The following is a 17,629-nucleotide window of genomic DNA, read 5'->3' on the forward strand; positions in this document are numbered from 1 at the left end:
AACGAGAAAAAGAAGGTTCGAAAAGTTCAAGATCGCAGATATAAGACTGGTTGGCGGAGCTACTTCAATTCACTTTTTGGTGTTAAGGGTGAAGTTTGCTAAGGCGATCGAAGGGAAGAAGTATATGTTGACGCGACTTAGTGCCAAAAACTTTTCCGACCTCGGAAAAAGTATCACTTAAGTTTTTAACGGTTCCGTGCACTTCTCGAGCTTTTGTTCGTACCTGCAGAGAGCCGTCATCGTCTACCCGCGCATCGAATCGAAATTGATCATCGTCGTATCATCGTCGTTGTCATCTCCCTTAAAATATTGGTTTTTCACCGATATCTTATCGCACGTACCGTATACGGTATCAGCCGTAAAAAAATATCACAGAGAGAGAGAGAGAGAGAGAGAGAGAGTCGCCAGCACTTGAACAAGCGCGTTTTTTTTTACTCCTTAAATTTATTTCGATCGGTTTCCGTGATAAACACTCACCGGGGTGGAAGGGAATCGGAATCATCTCGTCCTTTTCACTTACCGTCGCCGAACTGAGTGGGGGGGGGGAAGAATACGGCGGTACAGTTGGGTATCAAAAACCAAAACCACTTCTTCACTCGATTTTCTTTCGCTCTGCAGTAGGACTCCTCAGCTTCTGCGAGGGGCGCAAGCTCTGTAGGGGGAATCCTGGAGATATTGGACGCAACGAAGAGCGAAAAGGAAAAGAAGAAAAATGGGACAGGAAATATACGTACCGGGTCTCTTTCCGATGGTCTCACTCCTACCATATTTGCTCTGCACCAACCCCTGCGAAAGGGTGACCTACGATCACTCGCTGCTGGCTCAAGGGCTGGAAATTCTCTCTACATTCAATCGTCATTTTTCAAGGTTTATTCGAGGTTCACACGAGTATACGTTATACTCAAAGCCGGCGTACAATTTCGTCATTTTATTCTAGTTTTTCGTTACGTCGTTCGGTCTCTCGAGTGTTTTACGTTCCCAAGGATTGATTGTAAAGAATAGGCGATAAGTTTCATCATTTTCTTTCGAGGTAGGTACTTCCAGCCACATTTTCAATTTTCTCCATCTTGTTATCTTGTAATTTCACACCGGCACGCCCCTCGGTGTTCTTAAACATCTATTCTCACCTATTTCTATCTTATCCTATTTGAATTTTCAACCGGTACGTCAAATTTCCGTTTATAAAATGGCTGGCAATGACGGGTTCTGACGTTATACGTGTATGTAATTAGTCAAGGAATTCAGTTTACATTGCATGAGTCGGTTCGAGCTGGACCCACGAAATGTTGGTACCGTCGTCGTCCTTTGACCTTCCGCTCGCCACGCACGTACACACGTACACGAGTAGCGTAACAGGGCAAATGCGATAGAATATACTGTGCAAAATTTTCATCCCTTATATTTCCATGTATACCGAGAGCATGTTACAGAGGACGTAATTTTGCCGGGAGGAATTTTCCCTCACGAGCTAAAACTGGGCAAAATATTTCGTCGATGTAAAAGTAGTACAGGTATAAGGCTCGGTATAAGGTACTACACACATTGAGCCCGCGCCAAATCTCTGCAGTGCGACGAAGCGCACAAAATGCGACTGATACTTTTGCTCAGCATTTCTATATTGTACACTTTAGTTGTATTTTCATAGTTACCTATCAACTGAATTATTTATAGTTATACGGAACAAGGTATTCATTTCTTTTATAGTCGATGGACTCGAATACACGAACAAGTTACAGCAGAATTTCGAATAACTCGATCATTGGATCTACTGCAACCGGTTTTTTCCTCGTTTTTTGGCTTTCCCCGAATTATTTTTGAACGACGGATGGTGAAGGTGCAGAATTGGAAATTAACTGTCGACCATTTTGTCAATCTACGAATGACTCTAATTCACAAAATTGATATGAAGCTTCTACGGCAACCAAAAAAAAAAATAAAATCGTTGGTACGATAAAATTTTTTTTAACTTCGTCTTAGAGAATAAGTCATACAAAATTATGGGTAGCTGAAATTTCCCGAACAAACATTTTAATATATTTATTCCAGTTCAATTGATGTTGCGTAGGGGCTTAAATAATTCATACTAATTCAGGGGTAGGTAAGATATAATTTACCTGGAAATATTTTTGTCTATCGAAAATCGGGAAACATTGCGCAATAATAATTTTTGAAGGATATTTATCGAGCTTCGTTGACGCTTCCTGTGCTGTCAATTTTCTTTTTTTAGATATTTATAGGAGTATTCATACATTGGGGTGGGTTGAAATTTTTTTTTTTTTTTTTATTTTTTTTATCAGGGGACAGAATTTGTACCTTATAAAAAAAGAAAATTCTTCAAATGTGGAAAAATTTTTTTACTTGATATTTTGAGGAAGCCCACTCGTTTTTTGAATACATGATTAATCAAGTGGGGTACACTTTCCAGCAATGAACTTTTTTTTTTGGTCAAAAATCATAAAAAATATCTAGAAATTGTCGATTGTGATTGTTTTTTACTCGGTCACTGTTCAAAATATTTTTTCCAATTATTTTTGCAATTCAAGTATAAAATCAAAAAATGACATGCTCTTTTTTTGACTCAAAATTGAAGACATATCGATTGGTTTTAGTTGTAGACCCACTTTGATTCGTCGCAATCCATGCATGTGGCAAAATATTCGAATTTCTTGGTCTACGAGGGAGCCCGAGCTTATCTGGAGTCAGGTAGCCACGGGCGCGCGGTTTGTTGTGGGGCGTCACCTCTGCACAGCCCCCAAGGTGACGTCTCACAACAAAGCGCTACGCTGCTGGCTACCTGACTCGAGCAAAACTCGGACCCTCTCGCAGACCGAAAAATTGGAATATTTTGACCCATGCATGGATTGCGACGAATCAAAGTGGGTCTACAACTAAAACCAATGGATATGTCTTATAATTTTGCTGCTCCCAACAGCGAATAATTGATGATTACTCGATCGATTGCATGAGTAGATGATTTTGGCTTTTAAATTTGGATTCCTGAACTGATCATATGTGAGATTACTGTTGAAGAACCGAAAAAAAATTCGATTACTGAGCAAAAAATAACTCATTTTTTTAATTGGGTTTAATATGCTTTTCTTACGTATTTTGATCTCAGGAATCCGAATCTGGAAGAAAAATTGATCTATCTCTAAAATTGACCGAGTTATCGACAATTTTCAGCTTTTTGGGGTCAAAAAAAAAAATTGATTTTCTAGTCTATCTTAGTGTGATTTGAGCTCAGGAATCCGAATCCGAAAGAGAAATCGATCTATCTGCAAAAATGACCGAGTTATCCCCATTTTTTCGCGATTTTTGGCATAAATTTGAGGATATCTCGAAGGGAAAAAATCGTAGCTCAATTTGGACAACGGATTCGTGTTCCTGAGGTCAAAATACATAAGAGAAGTGCCATACGATCAATTTTAAAAAATAAAAAATTTTGGTCAAAATTTGAGATTTTTCCAAGGGGTACCCCTTACGATTTTTTCAAATTTTGGCCAAAAATTTTTATTTTTTGAAATTGATCGTATGGCACTTCTCTTATGTATTTCGACTCCGGGAACACAAATCCGTTGTCCAAATTAGGCTACGATTTTTTCCCTTCGAGATATCCTCAAATTTGTACCAAAAATTGCGAATAAATGGGGATAACTCGGTCATTTTTGCAGATAGATCAATTTCTCTTTCGGATTCGGATTCCTGAGCTCAAATTACAATGAAATAGACTAAAAAATCAATTTTTTATTTTTGACCCTAAAAAGCTGAAAATTAGCGATAACTCGGTCAATTTTAGAAATAGCTCAATTTTTCGTCCAGATTCGGATTCCCGAGATCAAAATACGTAAGAAAAGCATATTAACCCCAATTAAAACAATGATTTATTTTTCGCTCAAAAATCGATTTATTTTTTGGTTCTTCAACAGTAATCTCACATATGATCAGCTCAGGAATTAAAATCTGAAAGCCAAAATCATATACTCAAGCAATCGATCGAGTAATCATTGGGTGGAAAAAAATTTTCTTGCTGGAAGTACCCCACTTGATTAATTATTTATTCAAAAAACGAGTGGGCTTCCTCAAACTATCAAGTAAAAAATTTTTTTCCACATTTGAAAAATTTTCTTTTTTTATAAGGTACAAATTCTGCCCCCATGCTAAGAACATAACAAAAAAAAATTTTTTTTCAACCCATCCTAACATACATACTGCAATATAATATAAGCACGTAGTTCATATACATACTATACAGTATTCTAATTAAAACATGAAGCTTATAAACACAGCGGCTGCGTTTATTTTACGGAGTGCTGCCGCTTTACTTATATTTCAGGTCTCTTGTTGTCTGAGTCGAATCGAAAAACATAATTACCCAACTTAAATTAGCTCGTCGCTGAGGTCTTTATTATTTTTTTACTTTTATTTTATTTTATTTATTTATTCCTTCGCTCACCCCCTGCCAATTTGTTCCCTCATAATTATCAAGAACTGATCCATCGAGGTTTATGTCTACACGGTATAGGTTTACACTCATATTTTTTTGTCGACCAAAAAAAAAATAAATAAAAAATCTTCGATAAAAGTTTTATCGTTCCGAAAAATTTCTTTTTTCTTTCATCGGACGCTTCTTGATCGCAAAATTTTCGTATGTTATAAAAAACCTTTACACATTTTTTATTTGAATAATTGGCAGTGCGCGTAACGCGTACGAATGAAAGTCATATAACTTTTCGCATGTGAATCGGCTCGGAAAATGATGAACAATATCGGAACGCTGTTGAACATTATCTGGTTTTATGTTTATCCGGTACGCTCAGATTTGAGGTACACTGATTTTATTTGAAATTACGAGTCGAGCGGATTTCCGGACTCTCTTTCACACTTCACCGTTCTCTGTTCTCCTCACCCCCGCCATCTCCCCTCAGATAATTGAATAATGAAAATTGACACCCGGTACGGCAGTCTCTAGTTGTCGAACGGATCGGCGACGATTAAATTGTACTCGGCAAAAAAAAAATTGATTCAAAATTAAATTCCATTTAAAATCGACTCGGCTCGAACGGGTGTCCGATATGTATCGATGGAAATTCAGTTTGCAGATCCGGATTCCCGAGTTCGAAATTCATCGGGGTAGATACGCGAAAAAATCCGTTTACTATCTTTCAGTCAAAAATCGATTCCCCGATCCCTGAATTTTAACGCTCTCTTGCGAATTTTCGTCGAAGAAACTCGAATCCGTAGAGGCGAATCAGACTACCACCAAAATCAATCGAGATCCCCAAAAGCGTTGGGATGCGTCAAAAAATAATTTATCGATTTTCAGCCCCGAGATCGAAAAAAATCAAGGGTTAGTCTCAGTGTTCCTGGTGCTGTGAACAAATAAATGGAGTGCGGCTTATGTATTCTTTCCATTGTTGGGCGTTAATAAATGTGCGATAATGTGCAGCTGCAACTGCGATACCACCGTCAAGCGAAATGTATATAAAGTGGATCAACAAGTGACTCTCCTCTCGTATATATTTTAAACACCTGAATCACACGGCGCGCCATCCGCGGTGAAAAGACGTCGTATACGACATCAGCATTTTTTATCAACTTCTCTGCACACACGGTGAAAATATACCGTAAGCTAATCGGATAGCGTGGCAGATTACGCAATCTACGTATGCTGGAGTTTTTACTCTTTTTTGCTTTCCGAAAATTTTCCGGTTCAACGACACAACATCATTACTTCTGTTTTCCAGCTTCACTAAAAAAAGAATATTCCACGCGTGGAGAACAATCAATCAATCTGCTCTTTCAACGAAATATTTCTCTGATCTATATAGCTACGCGTAGGTAAAATTTTTGCGTATCGAAACACCCGGTATAATTTCCTTGTGATTTTAAAAGGGTGCGTACGGACGAAGTATACGTTTCAATCGTACTAGACGGGGGCTACGTCGCGCGTGTAACTCCACTGCGGCTGACCTAACTGCTGGCTCTACTACTGCCGCTGGCTACTATACTACTTTCGCTACACGTATTCAAAGCGGAGATGGGTAGGTAGGCTGCTGCTGCTGCTGTTGCTGCTGCATCGTCGTGTGAGCCGCGTTCCATCTTAATCTTCAACCGGTGTTGCACTTTGCAACGACTATTGCTTTACCTTTAAACCCGACCCAACCCAACTCTCAACGTAACTACGATTCTCCAGGCCAAATTCACGGCAATGCGGTATTCCTCTATCTATGTTTAATAGACCGCATTGGAGCGAACGTACGTATGTATCCTACATACGTATTCATATATACGTGTATATACATCGACGTAACGTACAACACGTGTACGATACATGTGTTTTTTTCTCATTCCCCTAACACTGCAACTGGCACGATTCGAAAATTCTTTTCTCAATCACTATCCGCTATAATCGCGTAGAAACTTTTTTTGGTTTTTTTTTTTGGTTTCTACCCCCACGTATTACTGCCTCGAGGATCGCGGATGGTTCTATTCGTCGGATGTATTACTAGCGTGCAGGTAAATCAGACGAAATATATGAAAGAAAAAGTCAAAGAAATATGATAGAAAAGTTTTTAATACGTGGATACGAGATTTTCGCTTCGTCCCGCTTTACCCGGAGTAGTAATGTCGTCCCGATTCCTTTTTTTTTTTCGCAATTTTATTTTCTCTTCGCGTGGATATACGAGAATTCGGTGTGTTGTACCGTGTTTGATGTTGATTTCGAGTGCTGGAGTGAATAAAAATAAAAATAAAAATGTAAAAAAAAAATATAACCACGCTGAAAATAAGGAATAAAAAATATTGAAGTAATAACAAATCGATGAATAAATCAAGGAATGTGACATAGGACGCTACCACCTTATACCTTGTAATCTCGAGATTTTACGCCCCCGAAATATTCAAATTACCGGGTCTCGTCGTCGTATCCATGAAAATGTACCGCGGGAGAAACCGGGATGCGGAGAAATGGAACAGATACAAAACGAATATAACTAAGAAACTTTCTACATATAACGTGTACCTACAGTCCCCGCGTGTTTCTGTATCGTATACATATTTTGCCCTCTCTGAAAACGACGATAAAAAAAAAAAGTAGGGAACACTTGGAAGTATCTGTGAAGGGGAGGGCTGGGAAAAATTTACCCGCCATATTTTCAGCCGAATCTATTTTCACTCAACCACTCGTCTCATTCGATTTGCTTTCGCGAATCTTCGATTCTTCAATCGCCCACGTGATCCGAATCGATCCTAAAAAGTGACCACTCGCGACCTGCGTGACAATTATATACCAACCACGCGTTGTTCCAAAAATTATTCCAAAGCTCACCGGTACCAAAAATCGTCGATAAAAACCGGAAACACACCCCCCCCGGTATCATCCGGAATACACGTTAAAGCTTGTTGCAAAATTTTTCACTCGGTTAGGTCGCGTACACCCGTTCGTTTTACAAGCGAACAAAAGGATTAACGGTCAAAAAGCTCCGCTTTTTTTCACGATGAGCGACTATAATGTACCCGTACAACGCTCCGTTACACAGACGGTCGAGTCTAATGAAGAAACAAAAAAAAGTTGAGCAGCCATTACGGACTAGATACCGATAGATTACGTCTGAAAATATTGTCGGTAGCGAATTTTTGCGGGGTCCAAAGTTCTCCGCGTGCTGCTAAAATGGCGTAACCCTCAAAGATTGCCAAACAAAAATAGATATATACATATTCCCGATTAGACGCTAAAACCGAAAGCCCCCGAGTTCGTTAAGTTTCGGATGAGGAGGCCTCGCGACAGCGAAAAATAATTCAAATTTAGGGAATCTGTGTCGCCATTACGTCGCCCAGCCTCCGATATCGCAAAACTCAATCGGCACGGCACCGAACTCGAACGGATGAAAGCTCGGCAAACGGTCGGACCATGTAAGATCCAGTTACCGCGCGTCATCGAGTAAGGACGAACAACGAAAGGGGGGCGCGGGGGGGGGGAGGGGGGGGGGGGATGGGGTTGATAATGGGAATTGCAGAGAGCGCAGAAACAAACAGTGCGGTGGTATCAAAACAGTTCCGAACCCCAAGCGCTCCGGTATAACTGTACATCGGTACACCAACAGTCACCTTTACAATGTAGATTATGTATCGGGTAACAGCGGTTGTTCCCATCTGCATAGCATTCCCGCATGCGGTTGTTGTCATTTCACCAAAAGCTCTTCCTCTCCACCTAACCTCCAGGGCAGGGCAGTTGAGAGAGTGCGACGAGTCGGTGTGCGTCATCGCGCATACCTCATAACGGCAACCGTCGATGCCTCGACGTCGACCCTACTGACAACGAGAACGAATTAGCCCGGCGAACATGGGTGGGCAAAGCTCACCCGGCGTGTCCATTCCGATCGTTGGAAATTAATGGGTCATCGGAGGACGCTCTTCGTATCTTCTAACGAGAATTTTGATTCCCGATTACGGTATCGCGAAACAAACGACGTGGTTAGAGGAATCAGTTTTATTCGTCGTCGAAATAAATTCTGAATTTTCTTCGTTGAAAATTCGTCGAGCTTTTTTCGTTTCGAAAATAATTTACGCACCCTGAGAAATATACTGAATTAGTCGAGCGTCGATGTGCGGTACGCGAGACCGTTTCGAATTTTTTTTTTTTTTTTTTCAACGCGATCGATACCCTCGATAAAGTAAACCCGGTAAACTTTTTTTCTGGTTTCTCGTTTTTTTTTTTTTTTTTTTATTCTCGTATTAAATACGAACTCGATGTGACGTGCGTCGTCGTCGTCGATAATCTGAGTCAAGCGTAACAAAATTAGGGGACTGTAAGTAGGAGGAAGGTTATACGTACAGGTATAAAGGGGTGTTTTGGCACACGTCGGACCACGAGTCAAGTTTCAAATAGGGATTGTAACGTGCCACATGTTGCAGTAAGCTTACCCTCCTGTAACACTACCACTATACTACCTTATACTCCTTTCAGCGTCAACTCGCCACTCGACACCTTCCCCAACCTAACCCTATTTACACACTAAAGCTCGCGCTCGAATCGATATGTTTTTTTTTCCTTTTTTTTTTTTTTACCTCCCCGGCAAATCTGGTCGGACTTTATACGACGATATATTTTGACGAAAAATTTTGCGGTTTTCACATTGCTGCTCGCTATTTCTTTTTTTTTTGAAACCTGCAATATTTTTTCACACTGATATTTTCGCCTACAATCGGTTACTGGGTGATGGATAATTTTGAAAATACTAATTTTGTGAAACTCACTTGGGGGAAAAAAAAAATATCTTTCATTTATTTCAGGCGATTCGAATTGCCTGGTATTCATAGCTTTCGTCCGTATTCTGCTCTCGTTAAGTAATTTTATAATTGCTGATGAAGAAAGGGTAGATATACATATATATAGCGTAGGTACGATCGGTTACTTGGCAAATTGACAAGTACAATTTGCAGCGACAAATATTCACGTGGATTTAGTTGGCTGCTGAAGTGAATATAATATCACTTGTTGCCATACAACCTATCAGTCGAAGCCCACCACCTGTTAGGCCTACCGAGGCGCAACACCGTTTGTTATAACGTATTCCAATAACGATTCCTCACTTATCTTATACTCAACATTTATCTACCGAGAAGTAGCCGAACTTACGAAATGAATATCAGTTTCGAAAATTCCTTACATCGAACACTTTTTATTTTTATAGACACGGTCTCCGCTATGCCTCATAAAATTCTAACGGCGAAAAAACGTCGGATCGAGAAAAGTTCTTGAGGAAACCACTCGGAAAGCGAAGTGGAATTTCGATGTCGAATACCCCGGACACATTTAATCATAGACAAACGAAAATTTTGACATTTTTGTATAATTTTTACAAATTTTTTCGCCCACCCCCAACTTCGTCCTATGTTTTTTTTTGGTTTTTGTTGTATTCTCCCTCTCCGTCAGGAAGCTCCTAACATTTTTTCGCGGTTCCAATCAGTTTTTCCGAAGCTACAAAAAAACTGTATCGAAATCCTCGTAATTTCTTCATCTTCCTAGCGTCCCGTTTCACCCTCTCCTTCGTAAGTAGATATTGTAAAAACAAGCATTTTGAAATCGATCTCATATATAATTTTCGCATTCGTTATACATGTACGGTACACACGTGTAACGTACATGAATATACATGGAATGTATATACCTACGACACGTATCCATACATACAATATGCCTGTATGAATTTTGCCTGCACGAGACTTGACGATTAGCGTGTCGTTGATTTCATATATGTATATACTATGCCGTGGATGTCTCGCGGTCGTTTAATTTTTCTTTGATTTTTTTTCCCCTTCGATTTTTTTTTGTTTTCTTCGATAACAATGTTTACGCGAACGTTTCATAGTTTTAGATATTGAACGGAATGTACACGGAAATAACAGAAAATTACAAAATGATGAGAAAAGAAAATTATTAGGTACTTCTTGTGTAGAATTTTTTTTTTTTTTATCTCGTTTGTAATGCTCATTTAATTTGTTCTGGTGAATTCAGAAGTAAGGAAGGTAAAGTTCAATTTGAACAAAGAAAAAAATAAAATAGAATAAATCGCGAGGACTATCGGGAGGGAGGGGAAACTAGGTATAGTTGTCGGGTGAAAAATGAACGATAAACATGCGATCATGATCGCTAATTAACTCGGTGTTTTATCCCAGTAGCTTATGAATATGTATAAATTTTGAAATTTTGAAATTCTTATTCTTATTCGTATTATTATTGTTGTTGTTATCATCGTCGTTACTACCGCCATACATTACATTATTGTTATTAACATGGAAACTTTAGTAACTTTTCAGCAACTTGTCTAATCAACTCATCCGACAGTTTTAACTAGTTTCCAAATTTATTGAATGTTCGGTTGAAACTTATACGACGATGTATGCATGTGTATGAGCGTGATATACATTATACAGGGATGTGATTAATTATGAAGCAGCGCAGATTCGAAAGTAGGAAAAAATCAACCCAAGGGGTTGCCCTACAGGTTATCGATATTTGACACGAAATTATTCAGTCACCACCGATATTCAATTATATTCAATTTTCCTTATCTTAGATTTATATTTTATAAGGAATGAATTTTCGTCGTTTCAGTTCGTCGATTTTTTGCGTGGATCACTTCTGTCTCTTATCTTCTTTCGAAAAAGTAACGGCGAAACAAAAAACAAAAATCCAACCAATCGGCGTCTTCAATTTCATCTGCAGGATGAACCCGCTGCAGTGAGCCTGAATAATAGAAAAAGCAGGAAAGAGAGGAAACGAGAGTAAAAGAAGGAAATAAAAGCAGCCACCGTTGAGTAAACAGGGTTAGGTATAGGAAGTAAAGCACGTAAAACAAAAAAATACAAAAAAAGCAAAAGGAAAAGCGAAAAAATAACGTCCGGAAAATCGACAGCATGCTCAGCTATACTTGTACGTATATTTTGTCATAATACATAAGAGATACTATATTATATACATACCTACCTGATGCAGGTTTTCCAAAGGGAGGAAAACTGAAAAAAAAAACAAACAAAATGGTAAAAAAAAAGTAATATTATTGTGTATGCGGATGGACATTTTCAAAATTTTCAAAACTGAAACGAAAGCTTTTATTTAGGTTGGGGAAAAAGAATAACTCTAACAGAATAATTTCTTTGTGCTTTCTGCAGCTTTTATTTGCATTTTTACAAATTAGCTGTTCTCTTCTTTCGCTTTTTTCCATTTGATTTTTTTTTTCTCTCGGAACTCTGCGTAAAACAAGTATAATGCACGAAGAGAGTTGGAAGGGCAAAAAAGAAAGAAGCGAATAGAAAAAAAAAGTACGAAAAAAGAGACGTGCAGAATATTGTACAGATATATATGTACAAGGGTGAAAATTCAACCGTCGCCAGACTGTCTGACCAGTTCCTGTTTGCTCTACTTTTGCGCGTTAGATGTAGAACTAAGAAATCATTTAGATGGTACAAAGAACCGCGGAAGGAAAAAAAAAAACAAACACAATTTCGCTAGTACCAATGCTTTTTCCGATGAATAAATTTTTAACGAATCGCGTCTCAAGGAAGGTAAAAAATTGAAAAAAATAATTTCAATGAAATTTTCGTATACGTTGGGGTGGGAGCGAATTTTTTTTTGTTTTTTCAGATATCGCCAGCTCGCAGCTTCTTTGGAAATGAGATTTTTTTCAAAGAACGAGAAAAAAGAAGAAATCGTGCGTTCCTCAAAGAAATTTCTTTCACTGTATATATAATCGTCATTATATGTCCTTTTTATTGTCATTACGTTAAGTAAAAGTGTTTTTAAACAAATTTTTTCCTTAAAGCGTTCGGTACGATCAGAAGCGGCTTGATTTAAACGCCTCGTATAATTAAATTAATTCGTGAGATTAATGCACGGAGACAGCATCGTGAATTGCTACCCTCCCTAGGGAGTTTTAAGCTGGTGCACTCGAAGAAGGGAGCTGCTCGCTATGTAGTGGCTGGTATACCTATGTACTCCACGGTATATATATATTATACATGGACGTATATAGACGTATATATGTATGTATACGGTATTGTTTGATATACACGCCCCCAGTGCGACTTCCCTCCGGTTTTGAACTCCCGGAGCGCCGCTACTCCCCCCGCAGGGACACCTGCACCGTCGCGCACCACGTTCGACGATACATCTCGAGGGAAGAAATTATCATCTTATATCCTCAACTATAAGTATGGGTACCTATAGGCACGCACACAGCTTTATAATCCGCTATCCGTATACGTATTAGAATTAAATACGGGATATTGGCGTTTTCGCATTCAGTCGCAGCAACTTGACCTGCATTCAATTGCAGTTTTGCCTGAGCTCGCTACCGATAATATCTCCGACTCCTTCGACGGCTGTTCGAAAAGTTTTACGTCCTCTCGCACACGTGCAGCCGAGAGAGAAGGTTCTTTTCGGTTCTTTTTTTTTTTTTTTTTTTTTTTTTTTTTTTTCTCTCGCAACTTTAGGGAAAGTCAGCGAGTGTATAGGTGTGTATAAGTTACATCCTCGCAGACCCGACTGATTCCCCCGAAGGATAATACAAAACTAATCTCCTTCCAAATTCCGATTCCCAGAGCACAGCTTCGCGCGGCACTTGCTCGAATCACCGTTACACGCAGTCGATGCTGGTGAAACGAACAGAAAAATAGGAAAAAATAAGAGAAATTCAACCGGCTTATCGCGGTACTTGAAGTTTGAACTTTATCTACTTCGAATCGATGTGCATCTCTCTCATTGTTCATTAATCTGATTTTCCAACCGTTAAATTCTTTTTTTCTCAGAGCTACTCTGTATCTTGATTATCCTTGCGTTTTCGTTGCACGGTTGCATCAATTAAATCCTCGTATACTTAGCGTTTTCGTTACAGTTTTGCGTTAATCAATTATTGTCCCCCTTTTTCTTCAATCCTATGATTTCGCAGGTGCGAATTACGTGCGGGAGTTGGCGATTAGTACCCACGTAGGATGAAGATTGATAATAGGGAAAATAGTAATAATAATATCGTCAACAATTTTAGCGACGATGGAAGTGAAACGAAGCAATAACCGATCGGTGGCGGCGCGATGCGGTGGCCCTGCGCACCTCCAGAGCTTTTCACCCTCTCCTCTTTCGGTCACCTCGCCCCTCTTCGGAACCGCGAAGCTCCCCTGAAAACCCCCACCTCGATCCCGGCCGCATTCCGTGACGTGGAGACGCAATGCGACATGCCCTCCTCGCATGGCTTGAGCAGCCTACGTCCTGTATATATACCTACCCACCTTATCCTCCTTCCCCGACCTCCGGGTTCTCCCCTTCCTTTTTCCTGGGTACCCCTTTATGCGAAAGCTTCACGGCTGCCTCATTGCCCCCTTCGTTTTTCCTCACCTTTTTTTCGCCCTTCCTTCCTGCCGAGTTCAGTTTTTCGGGATTTCGAAAACGATGCAGAGGGAAAATTGAAAACTTCCAGGAGGTGTGAAAAAATTCTTTTCGAAAGGATCGGCCTGGAAAGAAGAAAAGGTTGCCGGATGGAAGGCAATCGCGCCTTTTTATATCGTTACTTCGATGTGATTGCTGTACAGGTTTCAGCCGCGGCACCTCGTACGCATAATTTTCACGACTCCTGACAAGAAGAAGGAGATGCCGTACACCTTGAAAATTTCGAGTGACAGAAATCAAGAGATCAAAAGTTGATAATGTTCATTCGTTTTGTCATTCGCTTCGAAACTGATGCTCTGACGATATGATTTTCAGGCCACGAATTATGAAAATTATAATATCGAGATCGTCTTTGGGCTAAAAAAATTTTTTCCCACAGAACTGCGTTGTTGGAATTTTATATTTTTGAAGAGTGATTTGGAACGCGCAATTACCAGCTCGCTTCGGAATGAAAAAAAGATTAGATTAATCTAAACGGGATTCCAAAGTTGAAAAAATATGTGTCCTGTACGCAGGCAAAGGATGATGTATGAATGGTAGAATTTATCAATGCCGAGTTATTATTTTCAGATGGCCTTTAACGAAATCATCTCTGCGATAAAAAATCTGCCGCGGATCCGTGTCATTTATTCATTTTGTTTTGTATGCACCGTTTTTCCCGCTAGCATGTTGGAAAATTATTAAATGGATGCCGGCGAAGAGAGAGCTTATTACATTCGCACGTAGGTATACGTGGGTGTACGGCGTGTGAATAACAAAATTTGGAAAAAAGGGAGAAAAACGGAAAACTGAAGGAAAAAAAGAGAAATCGAAAAAAAAAAAGACGGAGCTGTGAAAACTTTTATCTTAATAAGTCGTCGTCTTTCGCTTCGTCATCGTGACGTATTACCGGTGTGTTGCCGTCAGTTTTTAGGATTCGCCGTAATTAAAAATTGCAAAAGCGACGTTTTACAAAATGAGAGCGTTACGTTAAAGTATACCTTTATTATAAAAATGCTTCTACCACCTTACGCAGAGTTACGTTTCCGTACGTAGGTACGTACACACGTAAATGACGTTATATCTATATCTATGCGAGCGCAACGCGAAGCGGAAACTCAGAATTTTACAACCCCCTTTTTCAACCGTCCCGAAAGAGTTTCCGGCTATTTCGCTTACCTCTTGTACTACACGTTACCCGCATCTTTTTCTCTAATCCTTTTTGCAATGCGGAGTAAATATTTCTTCGTCTTTGCTAACAACGTTTTTCACTTTATCTGTTTCAGGTAAGTTGACCAACATTTCGGGGGCGGGGGGCGGGAAATAGGAGCTTAAGGGATTTCTATTACATTTGGTGAGTAAAAACCAATAGATTCATTACTCGAGAAAACGCAGACTACATCTAGGCCCGAACCCATATCGGGCTTTGATGTCAGGGTATGAAATTATCGAGATGTGCAATTCTTAAACGCTGCGATAATTTTTAATCATATCTAAATACTTGCGTTCTGTCGCCGATAAACTGAGAACTTTGCAGACCGCTACTCGAATTTGACATTAGGTTAAGTGTGTACGTATACTTCTCTAAGAAAGTTGCAAAGTGTGTTGAAAACTTTCTTCTGCCGCAACCTCTTTGAATTATCTCTGTAATTAAGAAGCGCACCTGATTTCCTCGTGAATTCTTACCGAAATCTGTATCCAGCGGAATATCATTCTGTTTTTTTTTTTTCTCAACGAAATTTTGTGATCTTCAACCGATGATTTTAGCGATACGAGAAATCGACGGTAGTGGAATTGTTTTTTCAGATCCTAGATCCGAATGAGAACCGACGAAAGTTTCTTCGGATTCGAAATACTTTGTACGGTCGAACTTGTTGACCCGCGCCTGTTCGACGACGCGGAGATCTTCGATCGTCCGTAATTTCAATTGCACGGTTAATCATCGGGGTATAAGGAGGACGTGCGGCGAATTTTCGTCTGGCAATTGTTCAAAATTCAAAAGGGGCCAAGATCCGATTTCCGAGATACGGCGTAAATAGGCCCCACTCCCGCTCATTCCGTCGAATGTGTGTCCGTCGCCGGTTGATACGACCAACGACCGCGTTACGTATCATACCATCATCCATACTACATACAACCGAATGAATGTATTATTAGCAAGAGGTTAAGCGTAAACGGCAGACAGACGGCAGACCTCCTCTATTATTACTGTACAGATCCCCTACCCCCACACACAATCTTATTCGCTTGTTATAAAGAGAACAGAATTCTCGTTATCTCATCTTATATGCTCTCTTGATCCGATTTTTTCGATTCATCTGTTCCCGTACCGATTATTATCAACCTGATCAATGTTTTTCGCCGAGCTTTCAGAGCTCTCTAATTTATATTTTAATCCATTACCGTTTGACGTGATTTCCGGTATTAATAGTATCTTTTTAATCATGTCGCCTGATTATTCATTTCAAGTGCAATAAGCCGCCTCTCGACCCCTCGATGTACGGAGAGGCCGCTGAGACTTTGATTTTTTTTTTTTTTTTTCACTTCTCACCAAGATCGTATCTGTGTAAAAATTCTTTGGCTCCGAACGTTCGAATTTAACGGAGAAATCACCTTGCGTATTTTAACGCTTATCGTACGTGAACGCATGATGGTAATCTCGTAAGCCCGTTTCCCCCGAAACTGAGCTATGGAAAGAGGTTGGTGGTCGGTCAGGGGTGAAGTTTTGGGTCAACGCGCGTCCAACGCGTACGACTGAATTGGGCTATCCAAAAGCAAGATTATACACCGGTATCACTTATTCATCGTCACACATGAGGTGGGTACGCGGACACCGTGCATGGATTGAGGGGATATTTGACGGATTGGTTCCGACCTCGAGTGCGGTCGCGTCGTATTAACCCCCCATGATACAGACCGCCGATATAACGCTGAAATTGAAAGCTTCTTTTTTTTGTCCGTCACCACGAACGATCGACAAACCGTATTTTTTTTTTTTTTTTTCGTCGCATTCCATCCGCACCTGCGTCATGTGATTTCAAATTAACGGTGTAATTCGTCGATCGATGAAAAAGACCGACGTGAAAAAATATTAATTCAACAAATCTGGTACACCGTGAAGAGTAGACGGTGTGTACGGTATACTATACATACATCGTGGAATGGAAGCCGTTTCTAAGCGTACGACGACGCATAATACGAACGTTCGAAGCGCATGAAGAATGTGGAAGGGAACTCTGTGCCAAGATTCCTGCATAGCTCGGATTACCAGCTACGATGTGTATACGTATGTATGTCGTGTGCCTCAAGGACGTCCCGAAGAAGAAGCCGGAAATACCCCGTCGTACGAAAGCTTATATTTCTCAATTTAATTGTTTTTTTCAAACGTAAAACTTTTTCCATTTATTATTTCTTCTCTTGGTCCCTCGTTTTTTTTTTTTTTTTTGTTTTCTCTTTTTGCATTCTCATCGGGGATCAAGCTCCGGATTATCCCCGTCCTGTGGCCGTGCGACACACGCTGTAGTTCTTAAATAGACACGCCGTACGACCTTGGGCGGAGCGATCTGGATTATTATTGGAACTGAACTTTCGACCCCGCGCGCCTCGTTCCTACGAACCACCTATGACATCTCCGCTCAAGGAGTTCATAAATTTCATTTTTATACACCACGTAGGTGTCGGAGACTTTCCGTCGGAAGTAAAATATGC

The 17,629-nt window shown here is 40.0% G+C and overlaps 1 protein-coding gene across 8 annotated transcripts in view; it reads left to right on the plus strand.

Annotated features, from left to right (window-relative positions):
• Nucleotides 1-17,629, plus strand: part of LOC105687815 (potassium voltage-gated channel protein Shaker) — an 81,471-nt gene that overhangs the window by 3,051 nt on the left and 60,791 nt on the right. The gene's annotated exons all lie outside the window — the stretch shown is intronic.

Source organism: Athalia rosae, chromosome 2 (genome assembly GCF_917208135.1).
Source record: "Athalia rosae chromosome 2, iyAthRosa1.1, whole genome shotgun sequence".
NCBI lineage: Eukaryota > Metazoa > Arthropoda > Insecta > Hymenoptera > Athaliidae > Athalia > Athalia rosae.